The sequence below is a fragment of the Triticum aestivum genome, chromosome 6B, assembly GCF_018294505.1.
Source record: "Triticum aestivum cultivar Chinese Spring chromosome 6B, IWGSC CS RefSeq v2.1, whole genome shotgun sequence".
Taxonomy (NCBI): Eukaryota; Viridiplantae; Streptophyta; class Magnoliopsida; order Poales; family Poaceae; genus Triticum; species Triticum aestivum.
The window spans coordinates 146,252,989-146,269,212 of record NC_057810.1 but is presented as its reverse complement, the minus strand read 5'-3'; the positions used below and the strand labels follow the sequence as shown (position 1 = coordinate 146,269,212).

General features: G+C 44.4%; 1 pseudogene; it reads left to right on the top strand.

Annotated features, from left to right (window-relative positions):
- Window positions 1–140: 140 nt before the first annotated feature.
- LOC123138985 (eukaryotic translation initiation factor 5-like) lies at window positions 141–9,475 on the top strand (annotated as a pseudogene).
- Window positions 9,476–16,224: the final 6,749 nt, after the last annotated feature.

The window sequence follows — 16,224 nt, the reverse complement described above, 5'->3', positions numbered from 1 at the left end:
CGGCCTCGTCCTCCTCCTATACCCCCTTCTTTTTCGCCTCGATGTCGCGCTTCTAGTAGTGCTCCAGCTCGGCCTGGACGTACTGCGGATGCTCTCGCGCAAACCGAGCCATCGCTGCCTCATCGTTCTTGCCGGGTGTGATGACAACCGCCAGTCTCTTCTTTGCCTTCTTCGCCGGCATCTCCTCCATCCGGATGCCCTGCGTCACGAGCCACTCCGCCACCGCCTGGGACTCGATCTGCGGGAAGTTGAGGTCCGTCTTCGGCCGTCCGGCATGCCACACCGCCACGTCGTAGGCACGCACGGCATCATCGGCGGTGGGATACGTGCCGAGCTACCAACGCCACCCTGCGTCAGAGAACTCCACTCCGAACTTCCCGGAGTGCTTCTCCCTCACGCCGAAGAAACCGTACTTGCCCTTCGGCGTCTTCTTCAGCGTCATCAGGGAGCAAGCGGCGGACGGACCGGAGGCGGAGGCGGCCGGAGAGGAGGCAGACGGAGCGGCGGCAGGCGGCGATCCAGGCGGGGTGGAATCAGCGGTGGGGGTCTGGATCTACGGTGGCCCGGCGTCGGAGAGCTTTGGCGGGGCGGCGGCCGAGTGGGGAGCTGCGGCGGTGGGCGGGTTGAAGGGAATGAAGTGGCAGTTGGGCGTTTGGCGGGCGGCCGCGGTTTTGGACCAGTTGCATCTCGTGATGTAAATTTGCATCACAAAGTTTTCAATTTTACATCACCGGAAGGCCGCAGTCCAATTTTTTTTACATATGGACCGTCTGTTGGAGCAGCGTTTTTTGCCCCAAACGGTTCAAAACTTAGGTATTTTTACATTTGGACCATCTATTGGAGATGCTCTAAGTAGACCACAAGTATTGTGTGGTGATGTCACTTGTGTAACCTGTATTAGTTCCGAGAGCAGGAAAGAGAAGTATTCCCTCCATCCAATCCAATAATATAAGACCGCTTTTGACAAACTTGACGAGCCTAGCATTAGCATGTACAGACATGGTCTCGGAACACTGGCAACCAAAAGATCGAACATGAGTCATATAGTAGATATGATCAACATAAAGATGTTCACCATTAAAGACTACACTCTAAAAAAGCTCTTATATTATGGAACGGAAGAAGTACATCTTTTGTTATAACCAAAATAAATAAATACTACACTGTAGCACCGTGAATCTCCTTGTTTCACATTCATCATCTCCTTGTCCTCTGTAGAGCAGGAAAGACGAGTACAAGGCAGACTGACCGACACACAAGTAATAAAATAGCCATCGTCCCCTTGTTTTTGGTGCCACCCAACCTTCCACTACCACCTCGCGCGTAAGCTGCCACTCGCACGCATCGACAGGGGCGGAGCCAGGATTTGAGCATAGGGGGGTGAAGATGGCAACAACAATACATGGCACAAAAGATATAGAATAGCACGTAAATATACCATATGGTTTGTTTTCAGTTTTAGCTTATTCGGAAGTTTTACTTTGTGCCACAATATTTTGAGTAGGACTTTGCATTCCAATCAAGCAGAACACCTCCTCAATCAGATTAAAAATTTGGTACTAGAGTGATGCTTAATTATTTTCTCTTTATTCTTGAAGCATAACAAACTTCAAAATAATAAATAGACTTCTAACCGGTCTTTTAGATTTTGTGTTATGCGATTCCATGTTAATAGCCCATTACAAGTGGCAACTTAATGCTACGTTGTTCTAAAAAACTAAAGGGTACGTGATACTTAGTCCCCGCTGGATTCTGCTGGTGGTTAAGCTGTCGCTCATGTTCAGTCAAGACAGACTTAGATTCAGTTAACAGACGGACTAGATCAAGTGCAATTATGAAGATCCAATGGCTCACATTCGCTCGCCTACTTACTACTCCCTCCGTTCCTAAATATAAATCTTTCTAGAGATTTTACTATGAACTACATGCAGATGTATATAGACATAGTTTAGAGTGTAGATTCACTCATTTTACTTCGTATGTAGTCTATATTGAAATCCCTAAAAAGACTTATATTTAAGAATGGAGGGAGTATATCGTGTCACCGTCCCTTTTGTACTGCATTTTTTCTACCGTTGTCGGGCTATATAAAAGCCGGCACCGTGGGGTTGTATCCTCATCATTACTTTGACAGATAGACTGTAAGGGATCCCCCTAGGTATACTTGGCCATGGGAAGCCCGGCCCGGACGGCCCGACCCGACCTTGCCCACGGACCAGGCCTAGGCCTAGATTTTGAGCCCAATGGACGGGCCATGCCCGTCATATTTGCAATTTAACAAAGAGGCCCGGCCCGAGGCCCGACGGGCTTTTTGCGTGATGGGTCGGGCTTGGGCCTGATTTTTAGGCCCGACGGTCGGGCCGGGCTGGGGCCTAGGTTTTCCATGTCGTGCTTTGGTAGGCCCAGCCCGAGGGATGGCCAGGTATACCCCTAAGAGCATTGATACGTCCATTTTGCATCATGTTTTTATATTGATATTTATCGCATTATGGGCTGTTATTACACATTATATCACAATACTTATGCCTTTTCTCTGAAGAATGCAGACGGCTGGAATTCTGGACTTGAAAATGAGCAAATATTAAAGACCTATTCTGCACAACTCCAAAAGTCCTGAAACTTCACGGAGATCAGTTTTGGAATAAATAAAAAATATTACGCAAAAAAAGCACCAGAGGGGGGCCACCAGCCAGCCACAAGGGTGGAGGGCGTGCCCTACCCCCTGGGCGCACCCCCTATCTTGTGGGCCCCCTGGCGGGAGCCCGACGCCCATCTTCTGCTATATGGCGCCTTTTGCCCTGGAAAAAAAATAGGATAGAAGCGTTCGGGACGAAGCGCCGCCGTCTCAAGGCAGAACCTGGGCAGGACCAATCTAGGGCTCCAGCGGAGCTGTTCTGCCGGGGAAACATCCCTCCTGAAGGGGAAAATCGTCGCCATCGTCATCACCATCGATCCTCTCATTGAGAGGGGGTCAATATCCATCAACATCTTCATCAGCACCATCTCCTCTCAAACCCTAATTCATCTCTTGTATCCGATCTTTGTCTCAAAACCTCAGATTGGCACCTGTGGGTTGCTAGTAGTGTTGATTACTCCTTGTAGCTGATGCTAGTTGGTTTATCCAGCGGAAGATTATATTTTTAGATCCTTAATGATAATTAATACTCCTTTGATTATGAACATGAATATGCTTTGTGAGTAGTTACCTTTGTTTCTGAGGACATGGGAGAAGTCTTGTTATAAGTAATCATGTGAATTTGATATTCGTTCAATATTTGGATGAGATGTATGTTGTCCCTCCTCTAGTGGTGCTATGTGAACGTCGACTACATGATATTTCGTCATGATTTGGGACTAGGGGAAGGCATTGGGAAGTAATAGGTAGATGATGGGTTGCTAGAGTGACAGAAGATTAAACCCTAGTTTATGCGTTGCTTTGTAAGGGGATGATTTGGATCCATATGTTTCATGCTATGGTTAGGTTTACCTTAATTCTTTTTTCATAGTTGCGGATGCTTGCGAGAGGGGTTAATCATAAATGGGAGGCTTGTCCAAGGTAGGTAAGCACCCAAGCACCGGTCCACCCATATATCAAATTATCAAATTAACAAAGGCGAATCATATGAGCATGATGAAAACTAGCTTTACAATAATTCTCATGTGTCCTCGAGAGCACTTTGATTTATATAAGAGTTCGTCCAGGCTTGTCCTTTGCTACAAAAAGAATTGGGCCACCTTGCTGCACCTTGTTTACTTTTGTTACTTGTTACCCGTTATGAATTATCTTATCACACAACTATCTGTTACCGATAACTTCAATGCCTCCAGAGAATACCTTGGTGAAAATTGTTTGTTATTTCCTTCTGCTCTTCGTTGGGTTCGACACTCTTACTTATCGAAAGGACTATGATAGATCCCCTATACTTGTGGGTCATCAAGACTCTTTTCTGGCGTCGTTGCCAGGGAGTGAAGCGTCTTTCATAAGTGGAATTTGGTAAGGAAACATTTATATAGTGTGCTGAAATTTACTATCACTTGTTACTATGGAAAATAATCCTTTGAGAGCTTGTTAGGGGTATCTTCACCTCGACCGGAAGAGCAAAAAGTTGCTCCTCAACCTACTGCACCTACTGAAAATATTTATTTTGAAATTCCTTCGGGTATGATAGTGAAACTGCTAGCTAATCCTTATACAGGAGATGGAACATTACATCCTGATATGCACCTAATCTATATGGATGAAGTTTGTGGATTATTTAAGTTTGCAGGTATGCCTGAGTATGCTGTCAAGAAGAAGGTCTTCCCTTTATCTTTGAAGGAAAATGCATTGACATGGTATAGGCTATGTGATGATATTGTATCATGGAACTACAACCTATTGAAATTGGAATTTTATCAGAAGTTTTATCCTATGCATCTGGTTCATCGTGATCAAAATTATAATTATATGTATGTATATATATATGTATATGTATATATATACAAATGTTTCCTACAAGCAGTGGTAGTTACCACCACTTTCGTTTTGTATGTTGTATGTAGTATCTCTCGGAATCGAGAGTATGTACGTGTAGTATGTAGTATATAACAATGATTAGGTAGTATATATACTAATTTTTAGGTAGTATTTACCATTTTTTGAGTATGCTCATTTTTACGTATAAATATGTACGTATTTTACAAATATAACAAAAACTATGGGCTCGTATGCAATTTTTTCACTTGAGCAGCAACTTGTTTGCCGTTCCTTTTGAAGTTCCCCTTCTTCTTCCCTTTGCCCCTTTTCTTGAAACCAGTGGTCTTGTTGACCATCAACACTTGATGCTCCTTTTTGATTTCTACCTCCGCGGCTTTCAGCATCGCGAAGAGCTCGGGAATAGTCTTGTTCATCCCTTGCATATTATAGTTCATCACAAAGCTCTTGTAGCTTGGTGGCAGTGATTGGAGAATTCTGTCAATGACGCTATCATCCGGAAGATTAACTCCCAGTTGAATCAAGTGATTATTATACCCAGACATTTTGAGTATATGCTCACTGACAGAACTGTTCTCCTCCATCTTGCAGCTGTAGAACTTATTGGAGACTTCATATCTCTCAATCCGGGCATTTGCTTGAAATATTAACTTCAACTCCTGGAACATCTCATATGCCCCATGACGTTCAAAACGTCGTTGAAGACCCGGTTCTAAGCCGTAAAGCATGGCACACTGAACTATAGAGTAGTCATCAGCTTTGCTCTGCCAGACGTTCTTAACGTCGTCAGTTGCATCAGCAGTAGGCCTGGCACCCAGCGGTGCTTCCAGGACGTAACTCTTCTGTGCAGCAATGAGGATAATCCTCAGGTTACGAACCCAGTCCGTGTAATTGCTACCATCATCTTTCAACTTTGCTTTCTCAAGGAACGCATTAAAATTTAACGGAACAATAGCACGAGCCATCTATCTACAAACAAACATAGACAAGAAAAATACTATCAGGTACTAAGTTCATGATAAATTTAAGTTCAATTAATCATATTACTAAAGAACTCCCACTTAGATAGACATCTCTCTAGTCATCTAAGTGATTACGTGATCCAAATCAACTAAACCATGTCCGATCATCACGTGAGATGGAGTAGTTTCAATGGTGAACATCTCTATGTTGATCATATCTACTATATGATTCACGCTCGACCTTTCGGTCCCCGTGTTCCGAGGCCATATCTGTATATGCTAGGCTCGTCAAGTATAACCTGAGTATTCCGCGTGTGCAACTGTTTTGCACCCGTTGTATTTGAACGTAGAGCCTATCACACCCGATCATCACGTGGTGTCTCAGCACGAAGAACTTTCGCAACGGTGCATACTCAGGGAGAACACTTCTTGATAATTAGTGAGAGATCATCTTAAAATGCTACCGTCAATCAAAGCAAGATAAGATGCATAAAGGATAAACATCACATGCAATCAATATAAGTGATATGATATGGCCATCATCATCTTGTGCTTGTGATCTCCATCTTCGAAGCACCGTCGTGATCACCATCGTCACCGGCGTGACACCTTGATCTCCATCGTAGCATCGTTGTCGTTACGCCATCTATTGCTTCTACGACTATCGCTACCGCTTAGTGATAAAGTAAAGCAATTACAGGGCGTTTGCATTTCATACAATAAAGCGACAACCATATGGCTCCTGCCAGTTGCCGATAACTTCGGTTACAAAACATGATCATCTCATACAATAAAATATAGCATCATGTCTTGGCCATATCACATCACAACATGCCCTGCAAAAACAAGTTAGACGTCCTCTACTTTGTTGTTGCAAATTTTACGTGGCTGCTACGGGCTTAAGCAAGAACCAATCTCACCTACGCATCAAAACCACAACGATAGTTTGTCAAATAGACTCCGTTTTAACCTTCACAAGGACCGGACGTAGCCACACTCGGTTCAACTAAAGTGAGAGAGACAGACACCCGCCAGCCACCTTTAAGCACGAGTGCTCGTAACGGTGAAACCAGTCTCGCGTAAGCGTACGCGTAATGTCGGTCCGGGCCGCTTCATCTCACAATACCGCTGAACCAAAGTATGACATGCTGATAGGCAGTATGACTTATATCGTCCACAACTTACTTGTGTTCTACTCATGCATATAACATCAACACATAAAACCTAGGCTCGGATGCCACTGTTGGGGAACGTAGTAATTTCAAAAAATTTCCTACGCACACGCAAGATCATGGTGATGATATAGCAATGAGGGGAGAGTGTTGTCTACGTACCCTCGTAGACCGAAGCGGAAGCGTTGACACAATGTAGAGGAAGTAGTCGTACGTCCTCCGGTTCAACCGATCCAAGTACCGTTACTCCGGCACCTCCGAGTTCTTGACACGCGTACAGCTCGATGACGCACCCTCGATCTCCGATCCAGCAGAGGCGCCGAGGGGGAGTTTCGTCAGCACGACGGCATGGTGACGATCTTGATGTTCTCCTGTTGCAGGGCTTCGCCTAAGCACCGCTACAATATGACCGAGGTGTAATATCGTGTAAGGGGGCACTGCACACGGCTAAGGAACGATCAATGATCAACTTGTGTGTCCTAGGGTGCCCCCTACCCCCGTATATAAAGGAGGGAGGGAGGAGGTGGCCGACCCTAGGGGGCGCGCCATGAGGAGGGGGAAACCTACTCCAAGTAGGTTTCCCTCTCTTTTCCTTATCTTATTTGGAGGGGGAAGGAAAGAGTACTAGTATTAGGAAGTAGTACTAGTAGTAGTAATAGGAAGAGGGGGAAGGAGAAAGGAAAGGGGGGGCCGACCCCCCTCCCCAATTCGGATTGGGCTTGGGGGGGCGCGCCCCCTTCCCTTGCTCCTTCTCTCTTCCTCCTACATGGGCCCAATAAGGCCCATATACCTCCCAGGGGGTTCCGGTAACCTTCCGGGGCTCCAAACTTCTCCGGAACCTTTCCAGTGTCCAAATATATCCGTCCAATATATCAATCTTTATGTCTCGACCATTTCGAGACTCCTCGTCATGTCCGTAATCATATCCGGGACTCCGAACAACCTTCGGTACGTCAAAATACATAAACTCATAATATAAATGTCATCGAAACCTTAAGCGTGCGGACCCTACGGTTCGAGAACGATGTAGACATGACTGAGACACATCTCTAGTCAATAACCAATAGCGGGACCTGGATGCCCATATCGGTTCCTACATATTCTACGAAGATCTTTATCGGTCAAACCGCATAACAACATACGTTGTTCCCTTTGTCATCGGTATGTTACTTGTCCGAGATTCGATCGTCGGTATCCAATACCTAGTTCAATCTCATTATCGACAAGTATCTTTACTCGTTCTGTAATACTTCATCTTATAACTAACTCATTAGTTACATGCTTGCAAGGCTTAGGTGATGAGCATTGCCGAGAGGGCCCAGAGATACCTCTCCGACAATCGGAGTGACAAAACCTAATCTCGAATTATGCTAACTCAACATGTACCTTCGGAGACACCTGTAGTACTCCTTTATAATCACCCAGTTACGTTGTGACGTTTGGTAGTACCCAAAGTGTTCCTCCGGTAAACGGGAGTTACACAATTCTCATAGTTACAGGAACATGTATAAGTCATGAAGGAAGCAATAGCAGAATACTAAACGATCAAGTGCTAATCTAACGGGATGGGTCATGTCAATCACCTCATTCTCCTAATGATGTGATCCCATTAATCAAGTGACAACACATGTCAATGGTTAGGAAACATAACCATCTTTGATTAATGAGCTAGTCAAGTAGAGGCATACTAGTGACTATATGTTTGTCTATGTATTCACACATGTATCATGTTTCCGGTTAATACAATTCTAGCATGAATAATAAACATTTATCATGATATGAGGAAATAAATAATAACTTTATTATTGCCTCTAGGGCATATTTCCTTAATTTTCCACATACAACTCATGCATTAGTTGAGTAGCCAATAGTAATTAGTTCACAAAAGATGTAGCAACTGAATTACCACCCTTTGTTTGCACCTTTGAGTAGCTAATATAATTAACTCATATAGGAGTGGACAAGGACAAGGACAAGAAAGCTATGCGAAGGGCTGAGAAGGAGCGACTCAAGGAAGGTCAGCCTGCTGATGAGGAGATGAAGAAACTCAAGAAGGATGGGAAGAAGAAAGGTGCTGCATCCAAGGACAGCACTGCAAAACGTGTTGCTGCAAAGAAAAATGCTACCACTGATGGTTCTGATGAAGAACATGCAATCTCGCCAACTTACAGTCAAGGTGCTCATTTGCGGCTGCTGCAGACGACGACGACGACGATGATGACGTGGAGTGGCAGACTGACACGTCAGCAGAGGCTGCGAGAAAGCACATGGAGGAGCAGCTGAGTGCGGCGACTGCCGAGATGGTCATGCTTGCCACCGAAAAGGCAGAGAATAAGAAGAGGAAGAAACAGGCCAAAATGACTCCATATGATGAACTGGTCGAGGAGATCAAGGCCAGCTTGGGCAATGCCGCCACTCCTGCTCAGATCAAGGCTGTGCTGTCCTCCTCAACCCTCCCCGCCAAGGACGCGATGCACGCCCTCTTTGAGGCGCTCTTCCACGGTGCGGGCAAGGGGTTTGCAAAGGATGTCAAGAAGAACAATGACTACCTTGCTGCTGCCGTGCCTGATGAAGGGGCCCAGATGCTGCTGCTCGAGGCCATCGAGGCGTTCTGCGGCAAGTGCAGCGCCGAGGCCCTGAAGGAGGTGCCGGTGGTCCTGAAATGCCTGTATGACGGCGACGTCCTCGAGGAAGAAGCCATTGTCCAGTGGTACGTTGAAGCTGTTGCTGCCGGCAAGGACTCCCAGGTTGTGAAGAATGCCAGGCCGTTTGTGGTCTGGCTCCAGGTCGCCGAAGCGGACGAGGAGTGAAGAGGCCGTGCCCGTTTGATCCCGTTTATACGCTTTCTTTTTCTACCGCCTACTTGCTTTAGGTATCTTTTGATTGTGTTTGAATCTTCCATTTTTTGGATCAGTATTTTAAGTGTCAGACGTTAAAACACTTGTTGTCATCATTGATTCAGTGTTGAGTCGGTTAAACTATTTCTTATAACAAATTATGTCTTTTGATAGTGCTTGAAGTGTCCATTTTTGGACCAGTATTTGAAGTGACAGTCGTATGCCTCGTTTCCTGCATCCGCTGTGTCCTGTTTTCAACTGTTTCTTATAAAAAATTATTCAGAATTTGTAGTTGCCCTTGTTTTCCAAAATTATGCTTGCATTTACGGTTGTAACAATGGTGCCGTTTACTCTGCTGTTGCTAAGGGCATGTACAATGGTTGATAAGATAGTCTTATCTTAAGTTTTGCATGTAAATTAGAGATGACAAAAAAACATGTTTATAATGGGTCATCTCTTAGCCTTATCTTCAATAATTAGTTGTTCCTAAAAACATGGTGAGACAAATTGTGCTAAGAGATATCTCTTGTCTTCTCTTAAATAAGAGAAGACAAACCTTCTCTTATGATTTCTCTCTCCTCCACCTCATCATTTATCCTACGTGGCACCCTTAAGATAGAACCATTGTACATGCCCTAAATGTAGTAAATAAGTTGTTGAACATTTGTAAGAGCATCTTCAATAGATGGTCCAAATTTTGACGGTCTAAAACAGAAGATGTAATATGGACTGCCATATGATGCGTTTTGGAGCTCCGAAAAATGCTCAACTCCAACAAATGATCCAAATTGGAGATGTAAAAAAAAGAGCAACTCCAGTAAATGATCCAAAATGAAGATTAAAACGACCAACTACTACTTCATCTCAACATAGTTCAAACATGAAATTCAACATAGTTTCATACACAAATTCAACTACTACTACTACTAGATGAAACTACTCCTTGTCGTTCGAGCTGCAGAACTGCTTCCAGAACTCGTCCTTGGTCGGGTCATCGCACCCCTCGTCCTCCTCCTCGGAGTCACCCCAGTCCTCATTCGACAACTCGATAGGGATCACAGTCGAAGGGGACGGCCTCATCCTCCTCCTATACCCCCTTCTTTTTCGCCTCGATGTCGCGCTTCTAGTAGTGCTCCAGCTCGGCCTGGACGTACTGCGGATGCTCTCGTGCAAACCGAGCCATCGCTGCCTCATCGTTCTTGCCGAGAGTGATGACAACCGCCAGTCTCTTCTTTGCCTTCTTCGCCGGCATCTCCTCCATCCGGATGCCCTGCGTCACGAGCCACTCCGCCACCGCCTGGGACTCGATCTGCGGGAAGTTGAGGTCCGTCTTCGGCCGTCCGGCATGCCACACCGCCACGTCGTAGGCACGCACGGCATCATCGGCGGTGGGATACGTGCCGAGCTACCAACGCCGCCCTGCGTCAGAGAACTCCACTCCGAACTTCCCGGAGTGCTTCTCCCTCACGCCGAAGAAACCGGACTTGCCCTTCGGCGTCTTCTTAAGCGTCATCAGGGAGCAAGCGGCGGACGGACCGGAGGCGGAGGCGGCCGGAGAGGAGGCAGACGGAGCGGCAGCAGGCGGCGACCCAGGTGGGGTGGAATCAGCGGTGGGGGTCTGGATCTACGGTGGCACGGCGTCAGAGAGCTGTGGCGGGGCGGCGGCCGAGCGGGGAGGTGCGGCGGCGGGCGGGCAGAAGGGAATGAAGTGGCAGTTGGGCGTTTGGCGGGCGGCCGCGGTTTTGGACCAGTTGCATCTCGTGATGTAAATTTGCATCACAAAGTTTTCAATTTTACATCACCGGAAGGCCGCAGTCCAATTTTTTTGCATATGAACCGTCTGTTGGAGCAGCGTTTTTTGCCCCAAACGGTCCAAAACTTAGGTATTTTTACATTTGGACCATCTATTGGAGATGCTCTAAGTAGACCACAAGTGTTGTGTGGTGATGTCACTTGTGTAACCTGTATTAGTTCCGAGAGCAGGAAAGAGAAGTATTCCCTCCATCCAATCCAATAATATAAGACCGCTTTTGACAAACTTGACGAGCCTAGCATTAGCATGTACAGACATGGTCTCGGAACACTAGCGACCAAAAGATCGAACATGAGTCATATAGTAGATATGATCAACATAAAGATGTTCACCATTAAAGACTACACTCTAAAAAAGCTCTGATATTATGGAACGGAAGAAGTACATCTTTTGTTATAACCAAAATAAATAAATACTACACTGTAGCACCGTGAATCTCCTTGTTTCACATTCATCATCTCCTTGTCCTCTGTAGAGCAGGAAAGACGAGTACAAGGCACACTGACCGACACACAAGTAATAAAATACCCATCGTCCCCTTGTTTTCGGTGCCACCCAACCTTTCACTACCACCTCGCGCGTAAGCTGCCACTCGCACGCATCGATAGGGGCGGAGCCAGGATTTGAGCATAGGGGGGTGAAGATGGCAACAACAATACATGGCACAAAAGATATAGAATAGCACGTAAATATACCATATGGTTTGTTTTCAGTTTTAGCTTATTCGGAAGTTTTACTTTGTGCCACAATATTTTGAGTAGGACTTTGCATTCCAATCAAGCAGAACACCTCCTCAATCAGATTAAAAATTTGGTACTAAAGTGATGCTTAATTATTTTCTCTTTATTCTTGAAGCATAACAAACTTCAAAATAATAAATAGACTTCTAACCGGTCTTTTAGATTTTGTGTTATGCGATTCCATGTTAATAGCCCATTACAAATGGCAACTTAATGCTACGTTGTTCTAAAAAACTAAAGGGTACGTGATACTTAGTCCCCGCTGGATTCTGCTGGTGGTTAAGCTGTCGCTCATGTTCAGTCAAGACAGACTTAGATTCAGTTAACAGACGGACTAGATCAAGTGCAATTATGAAGATCCAATGGCTCACATTCGCTCGCCTACTTACTACTCCCTCCGTTCCTAAATATAAATCTTTCTAGAGATTTCACTATGAACTACATACAAATATATATAGACATAGTTTAGAGTATAGATTCACTCATTTTACTTCGTATGTAGTCTATATTGAAATCCCTAAAAAGACTTATATTTAAGAATGGAGGGAGTATATCGTGTCACCGTCCCTTTTGTACTACATTTTTTCTACCGTCGTCGGGCTATATAAAAGCCGGCACCGTGGGGTTGTATCCTCATCATTACTTTGACAGATAGACTGTAAGGGATCCCCCTAGGTATACTTGGCCATGGGCAGCCCGGCCCGGACGGCCCAACCCGACCTTGCCCACGGACCAGGCCTAGGCCTAGATTTTGAGCCCGATGGACGGGCCATGCCCGTCGTATTTGCAGTTTAACAAAGAGGCCCGGCCCGAGGCCCGACGGGCTTTTTGCGTGATGGGCCGGGCTTGGGCCTGATTTTTAGGCCCGACGGTCGGGTCGGGCTGGGGCCTAGGTTTTCCATGTCGTGCTTTGGTAGGCCCGGCCCGAGGGATGAACAGGTATACCCCTAAGAGCATTGATACGTCCATTTTGCATCATGTTTTTATATTGATATTTATCGCATTATGGGCTGTTATTACATATTATATCACAATACTTATGCCTTTTCTCTGAAGAATGCAGACGGCTGGAATTCTGGACTTGAAAATGAGCAAATATTAAAGACCTATTCTGCACAACTCCAAAAGTCCTGAAACTTCACGGAGATCAGTTTTGGAATAAATAAAAAATATTAGGCAAAAAAAGCACCAGAGGGGGGCCACCAGCCAGCCACAAGGGTGGAGGGCGCGCCCTACCCCCTGGGCGCGCCCCCTATCTTGTGGGCCCCCTGGCGGGAGCCCGACGCCCATCTTCTGCTATATGGTGTCTTTTGCCCTGGAAAAAAATAGGATAGAAGCGTTCGGGATGAAGCGCCGCCGTCTCGAGGCGGAACCTGGGCAGGACCAATCTAGGGCTCCAGCGGAGCTGTTCTGCCGGGGAAACATCCCTCCTGAAGGGGAAAGTCATCGTCATCGTCATCACCATCGATCTTCTCATTGAGAGGGGGTTAATATCCATCAACATCTTCATCAACACCATCTCCTCTCAAACCCTAATTCATCTATTGTATCCGATCTTTGTCTCAAAACCTCAGATTGGCACCTCTGGGTTGCTAGTAGTGTTGATTACTCCTTGTAGCTGATGCTAGTTGGTTTATCCAGCGGAAGATTATATTTTTAGATCCTTAATGATAATTAATACTCCTCTGATTATGAACATGAATATGCTTTGTGAGTAGTTACGTTTGTTTCTAAGGATATGGGAGAAGTCTTGTTATAAGTAATCATGTGAATTTGATATTCGTTCAATATTTGGATGAGATGTATGTTGTCCCTCCTCTAGTGGTGCTATGTGAACGTCGACTACATGATATTTCATCATGATTTGGGACTAGGGGAAGACATTGTGAAGTAATAGGTAGATGATGGGTTGCTAGAGTGACAGAAGATTAAACCCTAGTTTATGCGTTGCTTTGTAAGGGGCTGATTTGGATCCATATGTTTCATGCTATGGTTAGGTTTACCTTAATTCTTCTTTCATAGTTGCGGATGCTTGCGAGAGGGATTAATCATAAGTGGGAGGCTTGTCCAAGGTAGGTAAGCACCCAAGCACCGGTCCACCCATAAATCAAATTATCAAATTAACAAACGTGAATCATATGAGCATGATGAAAACTAGCTTTACAATAATTCTCATGTGTCCTCGAGAGCACTTTGATTTATATAAGAGTTCGTCCAGACTTGTCCTTTGCTACAAAAAGAATTGGGCCACGTTGCTGCACCTTGTTTGCTTTTGTTACTTGTTACCCGTTATGAATTATCTTATCACACAACTATCTGTTACCGATAACTTCAATGCCTCCAGAGAATACCTTGGTGAAAATTGTTTGTTATTTCCTTCTGCTCTTCGTAGGTTTAAGCTTGCAGGTATGCCTGAGTATGCTGTCAAGAAGAAGGTTTTCCCTTTATCCTTAAAGGAAAATGCATTGACATGGTATAGGCTATGTGATGATATTGTATCATGGAACTACAACCAATTAAAATTGGAATTTTATCAGAAGTTTTATCCTATGCATCTGGTTCATCGTGATCAAAATTATAATTATATGTATATATATATATATGTATATATATATATATATATAGGGTTGCTAAACTAAGCCTGAGCGCATATTTCCTATTCTGCGCTCCGGTCTAACAACGCGCACCCAAGGAGCCGATAAAACAGCGCACACACCATGGTACAGCCGAACCAGCACTCCCACCTGAACGTAAACGCCTCACTAAACATAGTAACCACCTCCATCCATTTACTACCAGTGGGAAATCAATGGTAAAAAAAATGAAATTCGTGGTAAGAGACACGTGGTTAGTCTGCACACACCACTCCTATGCCTAGTTCTGCCAAGTACTAAAAATAATAGAAAAACATGGTAACGACGGTGAAGATATTACTGCTAATTAGCCCACACGAATCCCACTATCATACGTAACTTTCATCGAAAGCATAGTAATGAAGGAGAAAAAGTCTGCTCATATTCTTTTGTATGGATAGTTGATTTGCTAAACAATTTTTTTTTGGCCTTTGCTTCATAGTCTGTTAATATGCAAAAATATAAAAAATCTCTGCTTCATATGGATTTTCCACATACAACTCATGCATTAGTTGAGTAGCCAATAGTAATTAGTTCACAAAAGATGTAGTAACTGAATTACCACCCTTTGTTTGCACCTTTGAGTAGCTAATATAATTAACTCATATAGGATGTAGTAAATGTATTACCGTCCTTTTTCACATTTCTCTAGTTCCCCAAGTAACCACTGTAGCACACATGAGGAGTCTTTACCCCTCGTTACTATGTTTCTGGTGGAACGCTGGAGAGCATTCATATGCGCAAATTACAAAAGCAAGATACGAGCAGTAAACTATTTACTATTGTTAGCATATTTCCCACTCCTTTTACGACTGGAGGGTTGGAACCATGCATTAGTTTGCTGATTTGTCGGAGTGGTGCACGCAGACCCATCACATGCTCCCTTTTTACTAGATTTCTTGTCGGATTACTATGTTCAACGAAGCTTTTACGGTCAAGTGGAAGGAGCGTTGGTTTCATTGGCATGCCGGTGTGCGTGCAGTTCGGCCGGAGCGCGGAATAAAACAAATGCACTCAGGCTTAATTTAGCGCAGCCGTATATATAGGAGTAAAAATTTTTACAATAGCTTGTCACAGAACTAGTTAAGGTTTTCGACGGTGTAAAAGTACTCAAAAATCCTGAAAAAAATACTGAACCAACACACCTATAATATAACATGATCCAACGGATGGATTGAAAAAATATGACTGCATGTGTTCTGGACAAAAAGAACAAATATTTCAATATATATTGATCCTGCAGTGTGCTGAAATACTTGTTTTTTCGCTGAGGACACATAAATGCAAATTTTCACAATCACACCGTTGGATCATCTTATTATATTAGAGTGAGGCTCCCCTATTTATTTCATACTTTTTACTTACTTTTAAACCGTTAAATGTTTAGCAAACCTTAACTAGTTCTGTGGCAAGCTATGATAGACATAGTTTTACCTACATATAGGAGTACGATTTTCTATAATAGCTTGCCACAGAACTAGTTAAGGTTTTCGACGGTGTAAAAGTACTAAAAATCCTGAAAAAATACTGAATCAATACACCTATATATAGGTAACACCCTTAAGACCTTATTCTGATAACACCGAAGCCTTA